Source organism: Scyliorhinus canicula, chromosome 17 (genome assembly GCF_902713615.1).
Source record: "Scyliorhinus canicula chromosome 17, sScyCan1.1, whole genome shotgun sequence".
Taxonomy (NCBI): domain Eukaryota; kingdom Metazoa; phylum Chordata; class Chondrichthyes; order Carcharhiniformes; family Scyliorhinidae; genus Scyliorhinus; species Scyliorhinus canicula.
In genome coordinates, this window is record NC_052162.1 from 133,541,469 (window position 1) to 133,560,998 (window position 19,530).

Here is a 19,530-nt window from a genome sequence, read left to right on the forward strand (position 1 = left end):
CCCCGTGTGTGTGTGGGTTTCCTCCGGGTGCTCCGGTTTCCTCCCACAGTCCAAACATGTGCGGGTTAGGTGGATTGGCCATGCTAAATTGCCCGTAGTGTAAGGTTAATGGGGGGATTGTTGGGTTACGGGTATACGGGTTACGTGGGTTTGAGTAGGGTGATCATTGCTCGGCACAACATCGAGGGCCGAAGGGCCTGTTCTGTGCTGTACTGTTCTAAAAAAAAAAGAGGAGGAAGGTGATGAGTGAACTCTCTGTATCTCCACCTCCAGCAAGGAGAACCCAAAGGCAATTTGCTGAGCTGACCAGAGAGAGGGAGATTATTAACTCAATAACTTCCCAGTCCCCAAGCAGGGAGCTTGAAAGTAAACGGTTCTCTGGACTAAGAAATCAGTTACTGACATTACAAGACGCATTGAGCTTACTGGCTGAAGGGTTTAAAATACCATCATGATAAAGATGTTCTTAAAGTATCTATTTATGCAACATAATTTTTTTAGCAGCTTGTTCCTCTTATCCGTATGCTAAAACCGATTCCCCAGAATCCAAATCCAGACTGGTGATTGAATTCTCGCTTGGTTTTCACTGTTCTCTCCTGAGGCACCTCCTTGTATTTTTGCATTAGGTCACCTGATGTCAGCTTGCAACTCACACAAAACACATTTATAAGCACAAAGTTCAACATATTCTACATCGGTACCAATAATACCCACAACTGGCAAAGCTACAGGCAGCTGATACAGATACACAGACAGATAAACAGACACAGACACTACACATTCATGCGCATAGACCCACAAACGTACACACGCTCACACGTAGACACAAACACACACATTGACACACACATAGAAACACATGCATAAGCATACACCCAGGCACAACGAACCACACATATTTTGACTCAAAAACACACGCAAACGTGCACAAAAATTCACAAGTATGCACATAAACACAAAAAGCACACGTTTATACACACACAGACACACATTCACATCTACACATACACACACAAATCCACACACACAAGCGGCTACACAAATGTACACAGACACATACAGCCACATGTCCACACATATACACAGACATATACAACCAGACAAGCAGGCTGACAGAAGAATATGAAACAGAAATGTAACCAATAACATGTACATGAGCAGAATTTCACGATGACAGAAATATTTCCATTCAGAGACAATAATCCACATTAACACACTAATGGGCTCACGTCGACACATATTAGCAGACTCGGTCACACGCTAACACAAACACATATGAATACTGATAGAGTCATCAATACACAGCAATAGATAGTTATAAACAATCATCAATGCATAAATAGCACTGCTGCCTCACAGCGCCATAAACCCGGGTTCAATTCCAGCCTTGGGTGATTGTCTGTGTAGAGTTTCCACGTTCTCCCGTGTCTGTTCCTGTTTCCTCCGCGTGCTCCAGTTTCCTCCCACAATCCAAAGATGTGCAGGTTAGGTGGATTGGCCATGCGATACTACCCCTTCGTGTCCACAACGTTAGGTGGGGTTCCGAGGTTCTGGGGACAGGGCAGGGGCATGTGTCCAGGTAGGGTGCTCTTTCGGAAGGTCGGTGCAGACTCAATGGGCCGAATAGTCTCGTTCGGCCCAGTCGGGACTATGCGATGATGATTCTATGATGAAATACAGGCATCAACAAACTCACACACACACAAACGCACTTATCCAGACACAAACATTAAGACAATGACATGCATGTTGAACGTATAAAGACACATTAACACTTTTATTACTGGGCAGGGAAGTATAAACTTATATTAACACAGGCATTAATATATAAACATAGATTTCAACACACAAACACACACAATAAAACACTCATATATACACATTGACTTAAGATAAATTTACACACAGGCGCTGACTCACAAATACACAGATCAATACTCATTGACACATGGACACACACAATGACACTTATAAAGACATCGGGACACACAAATGAAGAGTAAAGAAACACGAATTTCGCATCTACACAGACACAAAAGCTAAAGAACAAACACAAACGTCAGACAAGGGCGGCACGGTGACGCAATGGTTAGCACTGCTGCCTCAGGATCCCGCTCCTGGGTCTCTGTCCCTGTGGAGTTTCCCCATGACCCGTGGGTCTCACCCCGACAACCCAATGATGTGCAGGGCAGGTGGATTGGCCAGGCTAACTTGCCCCTTAATTGGAAGAAAAAAGTTACAGAGATCGATTTCCGAGTGTCACGAACTCAACAGTAGATATGCAATGAAAATATATTAAAGAATGAATTAGCAGCGGGAGAAAATGATACGGGAATATTAAAAACAAAACGTGTATTAAACTAAATTAAAAATGCTTATTGTCACGAGTAGGCTTCAATGAAGTTACTGCGAAAAGCACCTGTCCTGGGAGGCTGGTACGGGAATTGAACTGCTGGCCTGCTTGGTCTGCTTTAAAAGCCAGTGATTTAGCTGAGTGAGCTAAACCAGCCCCTATTAACAAATAATCTGATTATATGTATTGGGCTCTATCCCCGTAGATACCACAGACCACACCTGGACTGAAGACGATGAGGATGATAACGGCAACATCTGGACAACCGCTTCCACATTCATCACCCTGTTCTTCCTGAGCATTTCCTACAGCGCTGCAGTCACTCTGGTGAAGGTGAGAGGAATCAATCCACTCACACTTCAAACTGACAGAAGCCGTTTAAAACATCTCTAAATGTTTGATTGATTAAAAACTCTAACATCAATGTCCCAGATCATAAACATCTGCTTCATCATTTTCTCTCTCTTTTACAGATCAAGTGATGGGTTGACGTTCGGACGCTGTAGATTTTCGTCAGCTGTTTATTATGATCTGTGTGTGACAGAAATACAATATCTCCTCTTGGTGACTCTAACAGTAAAATTCTCTCAGTTTATTATTCTGCATCTGTAACTGAGACAATCATGGACAGTATTTCTGCTTTTCAGTTTGAAATGTACGAGATAATTTTGGCTGTATTGTAATTGTAGCTAGTAATTTCTTTCAATGTCATGTCTAAATAAGTATCTTATCGCGTACCTTATTTGCAACAGTTACCTTCCCTTTATGTTGAGCTCCTGTTCTATCTTGTGTCTGTTATAGTTGTACATACATTTGGCAGCTCAGAGGGCATGTGCTGTGTTCTCAGTGTCACCCTCAATCGTTATTTTCCCTTTTGTAAACATCAAATAAACTTTTGTGTAATATTTTCTCTGAAATTTTAATAAATATTGAATGAAAAATGAAGAAAATAAGTCTAATCTGAACTCCTTTCTCTAAGGTCCATCGGCACTGATCCTTTTCCCCGATTATACAGTTCTCTCCCCTTTCCCAGACAGATATTTCTCACCAGTCCTGTCTGGGATGTGTCTGAACTCAAGGCCCCTCAGTGAAACGGCCACTGCGCCACCAAGCGGCCCATCCGGGTTAAGACACCTTCACCTTTGCCTTTTTATGGTAAACTCGAGAGGCAGAATGATTTCACAGCTGAAGAATTCCACAGATTCACTACCCTCTGATGGAAGAAATGTCTCCTCATCTGTTTCCTAAATTTGAACCCCTTCCTCTGAGATTATGCCTCTGGCCCTAGACTCTCCCACAAGAGGAAAGAAGATGATTTTTTAGGCTGTGTAACTGGTTAAATCTTTTCCACAGTCAGTCCACTCAGATGTGTGTGGGTCTCGGGGCTTTTCCAGTCACACTGATGTTTGAAATCTCTTCCCACAGTCAGAACAGACAAACGCATTGACAGTTTGTGATATTTAGATGCTAATGAATTGAGTGACTGTCAGACCTTGATGTTAAATTTGGTTCGAGTTGCCCAGCTGCCAATCCTCCCATTCTAATGCCTGAAAAAGAAGTTTACAAAAATGATCACCAGAAGAACAGGGTAGAAATTCACAACAGATCATTTTATTTTCTATCAAACCTTCTTTCCTCTCTTGCTTTCCCCAAGCATGTGGTCCAGTCAAAATAAAAGACCAAAATCAGCTAGAAACCACAACAAAAGTGTGACTGCCTGTGCGGAGTCTGCCCGTTCCCACCGTGTCTGCGTGGGTTTCCTCCGGGTGCTCCGGTTTCCTCCCAAAGTCCAAAGATGTGCAGGTCAGGTGTGGCCATGCTAAATTGCCCTTCTGTTAGATGGGGTTGCTAGGTTACAGGGATGGGGTGGCGGTGTGGTCTTAAGTAGGGTGCTCTTTCCAAGAGCCGGTGCAGATTTGATGGGCCGAATGGCCTCCTTCTGCACTATAAATTCTATAATTGTATCTCTATGTATTGAACAATCCAGGGAGGTAGGAGAGAGGCAGGGAAATGAGAGCCGGAAGGAAGACGCGGGTTACATTAACAAACATGATATCTCCAGGAGTAGGGAACGAGGAGAATAAAGACAAAAGACAGGAGCAATGGCAGAAGCAGAGGTGAGCGCAAGACGGCAGCGAGATCCGTCCGGGAGAAGCAAGCGACAACACCAACACCAAACACATTCGAGTATTGCTCACTGTAATTGTTTCTCCGGCACCCGAATGTATATTTACCTCCCCAATCTCTCCCCCCCCCCCCCCCCCCCCACCCGCCCGCCCGCAAACAGTCGCTTACTTATGTGTTGTAAATAATTTTGCCAGGTGTACCGAGTTGCTGCTGTTGAGCTGGTGCACAATACCCTACCAGTTATTCTATTTTATTTTGTATTGTATTTTTAAAAATTATGCACTATTTTCTTTTCTTTGGTATGAGAACATAAGAACATAAGAACTAGGAGCAGGAGTAGGCCATCTGGCCCCTCGAGCCTGCTCCGCCATTCAATTAGATCATGGCTGATCTTTTGTGGACTCAGCTCCACTTTCCGGCCCGAACACCATAACCCTTAATCCCTTTATTCTTCAAAAAACTATCTATCTTTACCTTAAAAACATGTAATGAAGGAGCCTCAATGTTGGGGTGTGTCCTTCTCTTCTATACATGTGTGTGTGTGTGTGTATATATATATATATATGTTTCTTATCCTGTGTACATAACGGTAAATATACTTTGTTCAAAAACCCAACAAAAAACATTTACCAAAAAAAATGTATTGAACAATCAGCGAGTCAGCCTGAAATCGGCCTCACAATGCCCGGGTGATTGACGGCAGCTCCAGACCAATAGGATGAGGAGGGGCGGTACTGGAGGGCAGAACGGGAGCGGCTGGTCCTCCAACCAATCGGAGTGAATGAGGGGCGGGGCACCGCTCTGATTGAAGCATGCGCAGTGTGGTTAATGGCGATGAAGAAGGATGTCTTTTTCAGATCAGAAATCGGTATGAGGCGTTTAACAATACGGAGGGAGCGAGAGATCGCGGGGGTGGGCGGAAACGTTGGTTAAAGCTGTTGCAATCGCAAACCTCTGAAATGTTTACGGGACCCAGTTTGTACCGAGCGGAGCTGCAGCTCATCATCTTCGACTCGGGTTAACGCCGCCATCTTTATTGGATGTGCATCAGGGCGCATGCGCGTTTCTCATCTTTGTCGGGGCGATGTTTAAATGAGTGGGAGGGGCTTGTTCCCCATTGTTCAGAATGGAGACAACTTGTCCATCAAACTGGATTAGTCTGAGCCCCAATGTCTTATTGATGATGCAAAGCGGTGGCAGAGATGGAAAGAAAAGGAAGCCAATCCTGCTCTCCAGATTTCGCTGTCTCATTGTCCATCCTGCCCGATGTGTCCAAAGCTCTGTTGCCCTGTTCAGCCACATGAAGCCCCAGGGTGGAAACTCACAACCCTAAGTCAGCATGACCCTCAAATCAGGGGACTGCTGATGACGAGGGTCAGTGTGCAGCGGGGCGCGCGCGGGGGGGGGCGAGGCGGCATGGGCTGTAATCCTGGACCAGGGAGCAGGAAGAAAGGTCATTGTGAATTTCTATACTGAACTGACTAATTGATTTTGGAAACTCCTTTTATAGGGGATTAATCGGGGAGGATTTACACACAGCAAACTCAAACCAGGAGAAATGTTTATCTTTCCTGAATTTTATTTCTGGACTGACAGTGATGCCTTTGTAAACTTCTTTCACAGGGGCTTAGAAAGGGATTTGCAGACAGGAAACTCACAACCAATCCTCACATCAGATTCTGACAGCACTTTTCTGGTGATCAGGACCTGGAGATTATCGACCTTTGTGTGTAAGCATTGAGTTCAAATCATTACCACACTGTGTAAATTTTCTTCCTCATATCTCCCCTGTAGATCTTGCTCACAATCTTAAATCTGTGTCCCATAATCCTTTTACAATCTGCTAGTGAACAGTTTTTCTTCATCTTTTGCCGGGTTTGCTGTTGTTGTTTCCGGTGCCTGGGTCGCTGCCGGGAGGTCCATCTGGTTTCATTCCCTTTTCCTGTTTTTGTAGCGGTTGAATGGGCTTGGACCAGTACATTTAAGATCCAGAAAACAATTGAAATCTCCTCCAAGAATTAATTGATGTGTATCCATGTATGGGGGAAACAGTTCTTTTTACAAATGCCACATTAACCTAGTTAGGGGCATAGCCATTCACCAGCATCACCAATGTACCCGCCAACCACCCACTGATCACCATGGTTACACTGCTGCCTCACGGCGCCGGGATCCCAGGTTCGGGTCACTGTCTGTGTGCAGTTTGCACATTCTCCCCGTGTTTGCCTTGGTTTCGGCTCCACAACCCAAAGATGTCCAGGGTAGGTGGATTGGCCACGCTAAATTGCCCCTCAATCGGAAAAAATGAATTGGGCACTCTAAATTCATATTTTAAAAAAACATTAGCACTGCAATGAAGTTACTGTGAAAAGCCCCTGGTGGCCACATTCCGGCGCCTGTTCGAGTACACAGAGGGAGAATTCAGAATGTCCAAATGACTTAATAGCATGTCTTTCGTGACTAGTGGGTTTAAACCAGAGCACCCGGAGGAAACCTATGTAGACACAGGGAGAACATGCAGACTCCGCACAGACAGTGACCCAAGCCAGGAATCGATCTGGGATCCTGGAGCTGTGAAGCAACAGTGTTACCCACTGTGCTACAGTTACTACCCCTTAAAACATGTTGCTTGGCCAACAGAAAACATTATCAAAGGGCTTGTCCGGGATTTGAACCCGGGGCCTCTCGCAAATTTCGAAACCAAAACACCCGAAGCGAGAATCATACTCCCTGACCAATGAGCCCCTCAATGAAGGCAGTCGCCTCCTCTGGAGTCTCAAAATGAAAGTCCTTGGACTCATCTGCAACTCGTAGCTTTGCTGGGTAAACCACCCCGAATGGAACTCCTTTCTTAGATAGAGCAGCCTGAACCTTATTAAAGGCCGCTTGCTTCCTCACCAGCTCAGCGCCCACATCCTGGTAAATCCTCACTAGGATAACTGAGTGAATCCCTTCCCACACTTAGAACAGGTGACTGGTCTGTCGCAGGTGTGACGATGGTGATGATTTTCCAGCTCACATGGAGATCTGAATCCCTTCCCACAGTCCCCACATTTCCATGGTTTCAGCATGCTGCTGGTGTCCTTGCCCCTCTCTACGTTTGACGATCAGTTGAACTCAAGTGTGTGTGTTTCGGGTCTTTTTTCAGTAACGCTGATCTTTTAAAAAAAATAAATTTAGAGTATCCATTTTTTTTTCCAATTAAGGGGCAATTTAGCATGTCCAATCCACCTCGCCTGCACATCTTTGGGTTGTGGGGTTGAAACCCACGCAAACACGGGAGAATGTGCAAACTCCACACGGACAGTGACCCGGGGCCGAGATCGAACCTGGGACCTCAACACCATGAGGCAGCAGTGCCAGTCACACTGATCTTGAAAATCCTTTCTCACAGACAGAGCAAACATTTCTTCGTCTACATTCACAGGCCAATGGTATTCACATCCTGATGAATGGAGTGACTCTGTTAAATCTTGCTTTGAAGTTTGATTTGAGTTTCCATCTGCAAATCCCCTCCTTGTAATATCCTGTACGAGGAGTTTATAAAAGTTCTGTCGGGCGGCAGGCACAGTGGCTCAGTGGTTTTCCGAGGACCCAGGTTTGATCCCGGCCCCGGGTCACTGTCCGTATGGACTTTGCACATTCTCCCCTTGTCAGCATAGGTTTCAACCCCACAATCCAAAAAGATGTGCCGGATAAAATTACCGCTTAATTGGGACAAAATATAATTTTGTACTCTATATTTAATAAAAAAACAATATTCAGCACTCAGTCCAGGATAGAAATTCTGAACAGCCAATTCTAGTTTCTCTGGAACATTTTTCCGTCTCTTGTTCCCCCAAAGCTGTAAATCCCCGTCCCACACACTCTCCCTCCTCCCTCGGCTGAAATCCAAACCCATCTCACCATCTGCACCATTTCTTTCCTCCACTCTCAGTTTTCTCCCTCCCTCTCCTCTGCCTGGGTTCAGTTCTCCAGCTCCTGTCTGCAGACTGACAATAAAATCAATGGGTCTTATTGGGGGTTTGGGGCCTCCAGCGGGTGTTTGTAAATGCTCCCTGTCCACCTGCCAGGGTTTCCTTCCTCCCCAGATATCAGGGCCACGATTCTCTGGTCTGGCGTCGGAATGTAGGCGCCGACGCCAAAACAGGAGTACTTTACTCGGGCGCCGGTTCCGAGACCCAATTCTCGGGTCCTGGGGGGGAGGGGGAGGGGGGGGGGGGGGGGGCAGCACGGCGCTGGAGTGGCCCATGCCGCTCCAGCTGCCGCTCCCGGATGGACCCCCCCCATCCATCCCTCAACAGGCCGCATCCGGACCGTTAAACCCCGAGGTCCCACCGGGCCCAGAGCATGTTAGAACGGCGCCGGCGGGACTAGGATTTTTTCAGACGGCCGCTCAGCTCATTCGGGCCGGAGAAACGCGGCGCCGGAAGATCGCCACTATGGCTGCGGCAATTCGCCATGCGGCCCAGCACCATGCGTGCCTGCCTGTTTTTTCACGGGTGGGAGAATGGCGTTGGGGTGGCGTGGCGCGATTCGCACGGTCCCCTGCCGATTCTCCGCCCAGCAGGGGGTCGAATAATCGCGACCCAGAGTCCTCTGATGATTTGAGCCCAACCTGGAACCACGTTACATTTCCATAAAATGGGAAATAAAATTATGTGAAATTTCGTGGCTCCACAAAGTGTTTCCAGCTCCTGCCTCCCACCCCGTTAACAGGTGGATGCAATTATTGTTCTGACTGAAAGGGTGGTCTCTGGGAGCATGGTGGTGCAGTGATTAGCACGGCTGCCTCATGGCGCTGAGGATCCGGATTCGATCCTTGCCCCGGGTCACTATCCATGTGGAGTTTACACATTCTCCCCATCTCTGCGTGTGTCTCATCTTCCCAACCCAGTGATGTGCAGGGTAGGTGGTTTGGACAAGCTAATTTTGCACCTTAATTGGAAAACAAAAGTTGGTTACTCACTCCAAATTTATTTTAAAAAAGGATTGTCTCTTTCCTAATGTTCACAATTAAAGGTGTGGGTACCCCAGGAGAGGGCTACATTTCAGGGGACAGTAAATGGACAGAGATACGTCTCGTGTTCGTATATGGTACAGATTAGATGTATTACTTACAGTTCTGTAATAAAATTCATCATTATTTCTTGCCTTGTAATACAAGACTAGCTACGTTATAGATTTCCAGCTATCTCTTCCCTCAGAGGTTGTTAGTCTTTGGATTTCTCTTCCACAGGGACCAGTTGTATCTGGGGGTCATTGAATATATTGAAGCACAAGTTTGACAGATATTTTATTGACAACGGAGTTAAGGGTTATGGGGAACAGGTAGGAAAATAGAGAGAAAGCTGAGATGAGGAGGGATTTCTTCACTCGAGGATGTGGTGAAGCTTTGAAATTCTCTACCTCAGAGGAATGTGGAGCCTCAGTCATCAGGTATGTTCAAGACAAATATTGATAGGTTTCTAGATATTGAAGATATCGAGGGATATGGGGATCGTGTGGGAAATCGGTGCTGAGGTAGATCGGCCAAGGATCACATTGAATGGTTGAGCAGACTCAGTGGGCCGAATGGCCTACTCTTGATCCTATTCTAATCTCTGTGTCCTGGTCAGGAAGCAGTGAGCTGAGCTTGGATCTGTCAATCAACATGAATCAGCCCTTCAGGAGAATTGGGTGAGTGAATGTTACATTCAGCAGAGTGAGAATGGAGGGAGTGTGTGGGATGGAGATTTACAGCTTTTGGAGAACGAGAGAGCAAATTATGTTCCATAAGAACTAGAAATGTCTATTCTGAATTCCTATCCTGTAATAACAGTGGTGATTTTTGTAAATAGTTTTCAAAGGATATTAGAAGAGGAGGAATTATAGACAGAAATCTCAAACATCATTTCTCGATGTGACAAACTCACTCGATTGATCCTGATCTGAAAATAATGGGCTCTGAATATCAGCGGGCTCTGAATATCATCGGCGAGAAGGAGAAATGTTTGTCCGATCTGTTGGCTTCAAAAGACTTTAAACGTGAGCGTGACTGGAAACAGACAACACACACCCGAGTGAAAGTGTTCCAGTGAACTGACTGTGGAAACATCAGTGTGATTGGAAAAGCATGTTCTGTGTGTAGACAAGACTTTTGCTGATTGTCCAACCTGGAGAGACACGAGGAGACCCAAAACATGGAGAAACCGTGGAAATGTGGGGACTGCGGGAGGGGATTTAGAGCCCCATCTGAGCTGGAGATTCATCAACGCAGTCACACTGGGGAGAGGCCATTCACCTGCTCCCAGTGTGGGAAGGAATTCACTCAGTTATCCAGTCTGCAGACACACCAGTGAGTTCACACAGGGTAGAGACCATTCACCTCCTCCCTCTGTGAGAAGGGATTCAGTGATTTATCCACCAAACAGACACAATAGTAAATTCACACTGGGGAGAAGCCATTCACCTGCTCTCAGTGTGGGAAGGGATTCACTCACTTCTTTAACCTGCAGTCACACCAGCGAGTTCACACTGGGGAGAGGCCATTCACCTGCTCTCAGTGTGGGAAGGGATTCACTCAGTTATCCAGTCTGCATACACACCAGTGAGTTCACACTGGGGAGAGGCCATTCACCTGCTCCCAGTGTGGGACGGGAATCAGTTCTTCGTCCAACCTATGGAGACATCAGCAAGTTCACACTTGGGAGAGACCATTCACCTCCTCCCTCTGTGAGAAGGTATTCAGTGATTTATCCACCCAACAGACACACTAGTAAATTCACACTGGGGAGAAGCCATTCACCTGCTCCCAGTGTGGGAATGGATTTACACATTTATCCAGTGTTCAGACACACCAGCGAATTCACACTGGGGAGAGGCCATTCACCTGCTGTCAGTGTGGGAAGGGATTCAATAATTCTTCCAACCTACGGAACCATCAGCGAGTTCACACTGGGGTGATCAAACCTCCAGGAATACATTTAATCAAAGTTGGCGAGGAGAGAATGTTGTGAATTTCTATCCTAAACTGACAGTGAGGTTTCTGTAAATTTACAGGATACTGGAAGAGGAGGTTTAACAGACGGGAAACGCAAACCAAACGTCACATCGCAATCTGACAGAGTCACTCGATTCATCAGAACCTGAATTTCAGCAGCATCTGGGTGTGGAAGGTAAAAGGTTTGTCTGTTCTGTCTGTGAGGGAAGATTTCAGGTCTCAGTGTGACTGGAAAAGCCCCGAGATTCACAAACCCTAGTTCGGCCAAACCAGGAGACCTGTGTTCAGTTCTGGGCAACAAACCTGAGGAAGGATAGAATGGCCTCGGAGGGAGTGTAGCACAGATTTACCTGAGTGATATCTGAGCCCTCCGGGGTTAAATTACAAAACTAGATTACACAAAGGAGTCAGAGACATGATGACACAGAGAATGGCATTCGGCCCAATGAGTCAATGAGTCTCCAGCTCAGATGGTGCTCTAAATCCCCTCCCGCATTCCCCACATTTCCATTGCTCTCTGGAGCAATCCAGTCAGTGCCATTCTCCTGCTCTATCCCTGTATCCTCACAGGTTTATTTCCCTCAGATCTCTATCTAATTTCCTTTTGAAATCAAATGAATCGTATCTATTTTCAAACTCCCACATAGGCAGCAAGTTTCAGGTCATTGCCACTTGCTGTGTTTAAACATATATCTCATATCATCTCATATCTCCTGTACCTTTTACATACAAACTAGGAACAGGCCACTTGGCCCCTCGAGCCCACTCAGCATTCAATAAGATTGTGGCTGATCTCATTCTAACCTCAACTCCACATTCCTGCCTACCCCTGATGACCTTTCACCCCCTTGCTTATCAAGAATCTATCCAGCTCTGCGTTAAAATATTCAAGGACTCTGCTTCCACTCCCTTTTAAGGACGTGATTTCCAAAGTCTTTCAACCCTCAAGAGAATAAAAAATTCCTCATCTCCATCTAAAATTGGCGACTTTTCACAGTAACTTCATTGAAGCCTACCTGTGACAATAAGCAATTATTATTATTATTATTATGACTCCTTATTTTGCAACAATGATGCCCTCGTTCTAGATTCTCCCACAAGAGGAAACATCTTCTCCACATCCACCCTGTCAAGACCCCTCAGGGTCTTATATCGTTCAATCCAGGCTTTACCCAAAACTTTAAATCTGTGTCGCGGCTGCTTGTACGATCAGTGAATGGAAACAGAGTTTCTTTGTCCACCCAATAGAAATCTGGCATAATCTTGTGGACCTGAATCAAATCTCCCCTCAACCTCCTTTGCTGGAACCATTCTGGTAAATCTGCTCTGCACCTTCTCCAAGAACCTTCACATCCTTCCTGAAGAGTGGTGACCAGAGATTTATGAAGATTCATGGAATAGAATTAGTACCATAGAGGTCTTTCGGCCCATCAAGTCTGCACCGACTTCTGGACGGGCACCCTGTCTAGGCCCACACCCCTATCCTGTCCCTGTAACCCCATAGCCCCACCTAACCTGCACATCCCTGGACACTAATGGGCAATTTATCAAGGCCAATCCACCTAGCTTTCCCTTCTTTGGACTGTGGGAGGAAAACTGAGCACCGGGTGGAAACCCACGCAGACAGGGGGAGAAAGTAAATGCAACATGGTAGCACGGGTAGGGCAGCACGGTAGCATGGTGGTTAGCATAAATGCTTCACAGCTCCAGGGTCCCAGGTTCAATTCCCTGTCTGTGCGGAGTCTGCACGTCCTCCCCATGTGTGCGTGGGTTTCCCCCGGGTGCTCCGGTTTCCTCCCACAGTTCAAAGATGTGCGGGTTAGGTGGATTGGCCATGCTAAATTGCCCTTAGTGTCCTAAAAAATAAGGTTAATGGGGAGGGGGAGGGGGGGGAGGGTTGTTGGGTTACTGGTATAGGGTGGATATGTTGGCTTGAGTGGGGTGATCATTTCTCGGCACAACATCAAGGGCCGAAGGGCCTGTTCTGTGCTGTACTGTTCTATGTTCTAAAGTGCAAACTCCACACAGACTGTCACCAAGGCCGGAATTGAACCCAAGTCCCTGGCGCTGTGAGGCAGCAGTGCTAACCACTGTGCCACCAGAAGCATAGTTTCTGTATCAACATTACTGTTTATGAAGCTGAAGATCGAATTTGCTTTGCCAACTACTCTCTTAATATGTCTTGTAGACATACAAAATCGCTCTTCACCTCTTTCTCTCTCCTCCCAAAGAGGCCAGTTGGGTTTTGATGACAATCCAGCAGTTTTCATGGTCACATTTTCTTTGATTCAGATTAGTTTCAGATTCCAGCATCCGCAGTAACTTGCATTTATCCAGCATTTTCTCTTTCAGTTTTTCTTAGTGTTGGCCCCACAAATGACCAGATTCATTCAGCTCAATTTCACAATCTGCCTTTGTGATTTTGTGGGTTCTCACTCAATCCCTATTTTCTGTTTTAAATCAGTTTCACAGGGTGTTCGAAGGGGAGGCTTCAAAGTCCGGAAACTCAAACCAAGCATCACATCAGGATCTGACAGAGCCCTCAATTTATCATATCCTGAATATCAGCGGATTTTGAACATGGAAGGAAAAAGCATCGTTCACAGTGGGGAGAAACCGTACATGTGTTGTGTGTGTGGACGAGGATTTGCTCGAGCATCAGGCCTCACTAACCACAAATGCAGTCACACTGAGGAGAAACCATGGAAATGTGCGGACTGTGCGAAAGGATTCAATTCCCCATCCAAGTTGGAAACTCATCGACGCAGTCACACTGGGGAGAGACCATTCACCTGCTCCAAGTGCGGGAAGAGATTCACTCAGTTATCCACTCTGTCCACACACCAGCGAGTTCACACTGGGGAGAGACCATTCACCTGCTCAGAGTGCGGGAAGGGATTTTCTTTTTCAACCCACCTGCTGAGTCATCAGCGAATTCACACTGATGAGAGACCGTTTCAATGTCCAGACTGCGTGAAGTGCTATAAACGTTCTGGGGAACTGATTCGTCATCAACGTGTTCACACAGACGAGAGACCGTTTCGGTGTTCTCACTGCGGGAATAGGTTCAGACAATCATCTGACCTCACTGTACATTGGCGAAGTCACACTGGGGAGAGGCCATTCACCTGCGCCAAGTGTGGGAAGAGATTCACTCGATCATCTGACCTGCAGAGGCACCAGCGAATTCACACTGGGGAGAGGCCATTCGCCTGCTCCAAGTGTGGGAAACGATTCACCCAGTCATCCGACCTGTTGAGTCACCAGCGGGTTCACACTGATGAGAGACCGTTTCAATGTCCAGACTGCGGGAAGTGCTATAAAAGTTGTAAGGAACTGATGTACCATAAACGTGTTCACACTGACGAGAGACCGTTTGGTGCTCTCACTGCGGGAATTGGTTCAGACAATCATGTAACCTCACTGTACATCAGCGGATTCACATTGGGGAGAGGCCATTCACCTGCTCCTGGTGTGGGAAGGGATTTACTGTGTCATCAGCCCTGCAAAAGCACCAGCAAATTCACACTGGAGAGAGACCGTTCACCTGCTCCCAGTGTGGGAAGGGTTTCGCCTCTTCATCCAACCTGCTGACACACCAACAAGGCCACAAGTAACCACAGTGATTGGGTTTTGCTGTTCCTCACATTCAGGACTGAACCACGTTCATTTGGGTCTCTTTCTGCTGATAACAAACTCCAGCCCATTTACAGGGGCTAATATTCTGGCTAAAAGTCAAATAAATTAGATTTGTGTGAAATGCACAGTGTGTTGAAACTTTTTAATATCTCTGACACAAGTTAGTTCCTTTTGAAGTTCTCTCGCTCTCCCCTGTCTCTTCCATCCCCACCTCCAACAGGAAGTGTGAGGAGCTTGTGGAGCTTCTTTGTGACTGAGATTGAATAAATCCGATCAGCTGCCTCTGCTGCTTCCCTCCCTTCCGCGAGCCCACCGGACCAAACTGTCTCTAAATTTCATCCTTGCCCGAGCCCTGAATCCACATCTTTCTCTAGTTTCTCTCCCATCTCCCCTCATGCCCTCTCAGAGCTCATCTTGTCCATTATCGAGGGCAACAATACCTGACAGACAACTAAACAACATGAATCACAACACCAAGCTACTGGATCCATATACCCGAGACAGGAAGGAGCATTGGAGACGGACTGGAAGAACATAAAGACTCCAGACACATTATCCGAAAACAACAAAGTACAACAGATAGAACCAAGGAAGTTTTGTCTGCTCCCTAAAACACCCAAAAACATAGACTGTACCAGGGAAATACCCACAGAGAGACCCATCAGATCAGACTGTGAGAGCAAAAGTCCGACAGAATCATAGAATTTACAGGCCTATCAAGCCTGCCTGGCCCTTGGAAAGAGCACCCTACTTCAGTCCGTGCCTCCACCCTATCCCTGTAACCCAGTAACCCCACCTAACCTTTTTTTTGGACATTAAGGGGCAATTTAGCACAGCCAATCCACCAAACCTATACGTCTTTGGATGGTGGGAGAAAACTGGAACACAACGGAGGGAACCCACACAAACTCAGTGTGCAAACTACACTCTGAATTGAACACAGGTGCCAAATACAAAATGCTGCCAAGAGTCGATCCAGTTCTCCAAACATTCTCATTGGTCAACACCTCTCAGGCAGAAAATGAGGTTGTGGAAACCGCGCACACGTGGCCAATGGGAAGAACTCAAAATGATGCAGAGTCTCAGCCAATGATGGAGATCCAGGATCAGCCCCGCCCCTCATTCACTCCGATTGGTTGGACAACCAGACGCTCCCACTCGTTTCTCCAGTCCCGCCCCCTCTTCCTTTTGGCCCAGAGCTGCCGTCAATCACTCCCGGGCATTGTGATCCGGAGCAAGCGCAGTGTGGCTGCTGGACATGGATTTCAGCCCTTATTTGTCCCGGAGAAGCGGAGTCAGCGTCAGGCGGTGGGTGGGAGGATTTGGAAACACTTTGTGGGTCCACAAACCCTTCACCATCATTGTCAGCTCCCTGGTTTGCAGCTGCGGAGCTTCTCTCTCCCTCCCGGGAACAGGCCCAGGTTAACGGGCACCATCCTGCTTCACACACTGGAGGGTGGTTCACATCACAGGATGGGGGAGGGGGGATAATAAATAAGAGCTTGGGGGAGGTGGGGGGGCTTGATTCACAAACATCAGCTGGAGGTCCCAAACTCCCAATCAGAACCTGCAGATCCCAGGTCTCCAGCTCTGGGGGATTGGTGGCTTCAGGTGCAGCCATCTTGGTGAAGGAACATAGTGTGGGCGGGGCTTCAGGGTCCCAGTGACCAGGAGGAACAATTATTGATTAATTGATTTGATTCTCACTTTTCATAAAGTGGTTTGAGAACTGAACCCAGTCAGAGGGGAGGGAGGGGGTAAACTGGAAGGAAAGGCATTGTGAAGGTGGTGTGCAGGGTTTGCCAGGCTGACCAACTCTCATGGTGAAAATTAAGGCACAGCCTGCACTGAAAGGCTGGCGTTCTGCCAGAGCTGGGACCAGGCCGCCTGGGGTAAGTCTCTGCCAGAGCTGGGACCAGGCCGCCTGGGGTAAGTCTCTGCCAGAGCTGGGACCAGGCCGCCTGGGGTAAGTCTCTGCCAGAGCTGGGACCAGGCTGCCTGGGGTCAGTCTCTGCCAGAGCTGGGACCAGGCCGCCTGGGATAAGTCTCTGCCAGAGCTGGGACCAGGCCGCCTGGGGTAAGTCTCTGCCAGAGCTGGGACCAGGCCGCCTGGGGTAAGTCTCTGCCAGAGCTGGGACCAGGCCGCCTGGGGTAAGTCTCTGCCAGAGCTGGGACCAGGCCGCCTGTGGTAAGTCTCTGCCAGAGCTGGGACCAGGCCGCCTGGGGTAAGTCTCTGCCAGAGCTGGGACCAGGCCGCCTGGGGTAAGTCTCTGCCAGAGCTGGGACCAGGCCGCCTGGGGTAAGTATCTGTGTTTCTGGAACACAGAAACAGTAAGGCACATGATTCTGTGCATTGAGAAAGGTCCAATATATGTGACGGATAATATCCAGGCAGCATGCAGCCTGGGACAGAGAATACAAATACAATCGTATAAAATATGTGACTGTTAGTCACTGTGGTATTTGCATCCAGCCCCGGGAGGCAAGAGAGTGCTTGGGATTAGGATTTACTGCTTTACAGGTACAAATGTGGAAAATATGTTTAATGGAAAATAGAATTGTACATTCAGAATTTCTCTCCTCTATTTAAAGTTTTGTAAACTCCTTTTCCAGAGCATGAGAATGGTGGATTTACGAACAGGAAGCTCAAACTGAACATCCCAGCATTATCTTGTGGATTCCTGGTTAATTTGCTGTCAGTCTAGATTCAATAAAATCTGAGATGGATTTGCAGGTATCATATAATTTAATAATAACTAACTTGCAAGGCTGACTCAATCCATAGGACCTCAGGACACACATACTGTCTTCTGAGAGCCCAGAATAAAGAGAGACAGAATACAAAGAAACTTCTGCTGATATATTCAAAATCACAGTAAGATTCACATATAAGCTTCCCATTGGTCATTCTATACACCTCCTGACCTGGCCCTATATCCTAATTGGTCACTTTGCATTGTAACCCCAGCATCTTTTTCACCATGCCCACCACGAGGTTCCCATCCCCCGCGAGCCATGAAACTTCTGCTTTCCTTTGTTCTGTCTGTGAACACAGTGCCCTCAGGGTCCTAGTGCCTAATTTTATCACATTCATTTATTCATTTCCTCATTCCATCCTTTTATCATTTCATGATAAACTATCGGTCCAAGCCGCAGTCACGGCCCCTCATCTAGGAAAACTTGTTGCTGCATTTCTAAATCCTACTGCAGCACCTCATCGGCCGCTGCATGCTCGTGGATCCGAACAGTCAAGACTCTGGCGGCGGGTATCTGTTCCACGGTACCCTGCATTTTACCCATCACGCATTTAAGGATGATCGTGCCCACAAAGATGCAGGCGAGATAGTCAAGAGCATAACGGTTCTGCATGACAAACAACCTGAGTTGAGATAATTCCCTGGTTATTGCCCCGAGGGCCCCTAAGGTCTCGTTTCCCAGGATAAGGCCGCAAATAAAATACTTCCTATCGTTGACCGCCAAGGAACCCCCCATACCCCCCAGTGTCTAGGCGCTCAGAATTCCCCATCCGGCTGAGTGGCCCCGGTTGGGTGCTGGAACCTGAGGTTTCTTCCAACCTTCGCAGAATTCGGCTGAGACTGACCGTTGCGCCAATTTATGGTGCAGTATCCACTCAGTGGGGCAGGGGACTGTGGTGGGGACTAGAGTCCCGATAGCAATTTGGCGGGGAAATGGGAGTGACGAAACATTGGTCGCTGTACCATTAAAGAAAAAGTAGTATCCTTGCTCCGTGTACCGGCTGGCATCACAATCAGTATATTGATTGAGCAGGGAACCCCCAGTAGCCCATTTCATCCAGCTTCGGAACGCCCATTCGGGCCTCATAGCAATGCGGAACGCCCTAGACTCAACAGTGATATGAGAGACATTCGCCCAGCCACAAAGGAGCTGGATGCCTGGCGTCAACGGGGCACAAGTGGCATTGTAACAGGCACATTGACCTGATGTCAGGGTTATGCAACACTTTGGATCAGTACAAGTGGAGGACAGACATGTTATATTCATTTTCATCTCTACCAGCAAACAGCCGTACCCCTCATTGCTGAAACAATTCTCATATGACCGGGAATCTCTATTGGGAGTGAAGGGGCTAGGTATATATGCCCTCCACCGTTGAAGCTTATCCTAGTGAGAGTGGGAATTATCCCCAGGAAGGGGAAGGCGAATAGCCGGTGGGCCGAACCTGGATCGGAAGGAAGAGTAACTTGCGCGGGCGGTGGCTCGGAACTCTGACAATGAACCACAGTTTGGGGAGTGCCCCAAAGTGGTGAAACAGAAAATAACCTAGACACCGATGTGGGGTTTGGGTAGCAGACAACCCTCCCCTGGCCATACAAGCGGTGGTAAATCTAGAAGAGATTCATACCGTCCAGGTTTCCCTCATTCCGGATCCTAAATAAATTAAGTACAT

The 19,530-nt window shown here is 47.3% G+C and overlaps 3 long non-coding RNA genes across 4 annotated transcripts; 2 read left to right on the top strand and 1 right to left on the bottom strand.

Annotated features, from left to right (window-relative positions):
- Positions 1 to 2,860: 2,860 nt before the first annotated feature.
- Positions 2,861 to 5,540, bottom strand: LOC119951182. The gene is made up of 2 exons (XR_005457538.1): positions 5,433 to 5,540; positions 2,861 to 3,900 (listed from the first exon to the last, which is right to left on the bottom strand). It is a non-coding gene; the product is annotated as an uncharacterized LOC119951182 (long non-coding RNA).
- LOC119951172 lies at positions 5,293 to 11,579 on the top strand. Of its 2 annotated transcripts, none has more exons than XR_005457527.1 (3): positions 5,293 to 5,348; positions 6,104 to 6,210; positions 11,522 to 11,579. It is a non-coding gene; the product is annotated as an uncharacterized LOC119951172 (long non-coding RNA). The 2 variants fall into 2 exon arrangements; XR_005457528.1 differs by having other exon boundaries at positions 5,297 to 5,392.
- Positions 11,580 to 17,828, top strand: LOC119951177. The gene is made up of 2 exons (XR_005457534.1): positions 11,580 to 11,637; positions 17,715 to 17,828. It is a non-coding gene; the product is annotated as an uncharacterized LOC119951177 (long non-coding RNA).
- The last annotated feature ends 1,702 nt before the right edge of the window (positions 17,829 to 19,530 follow it).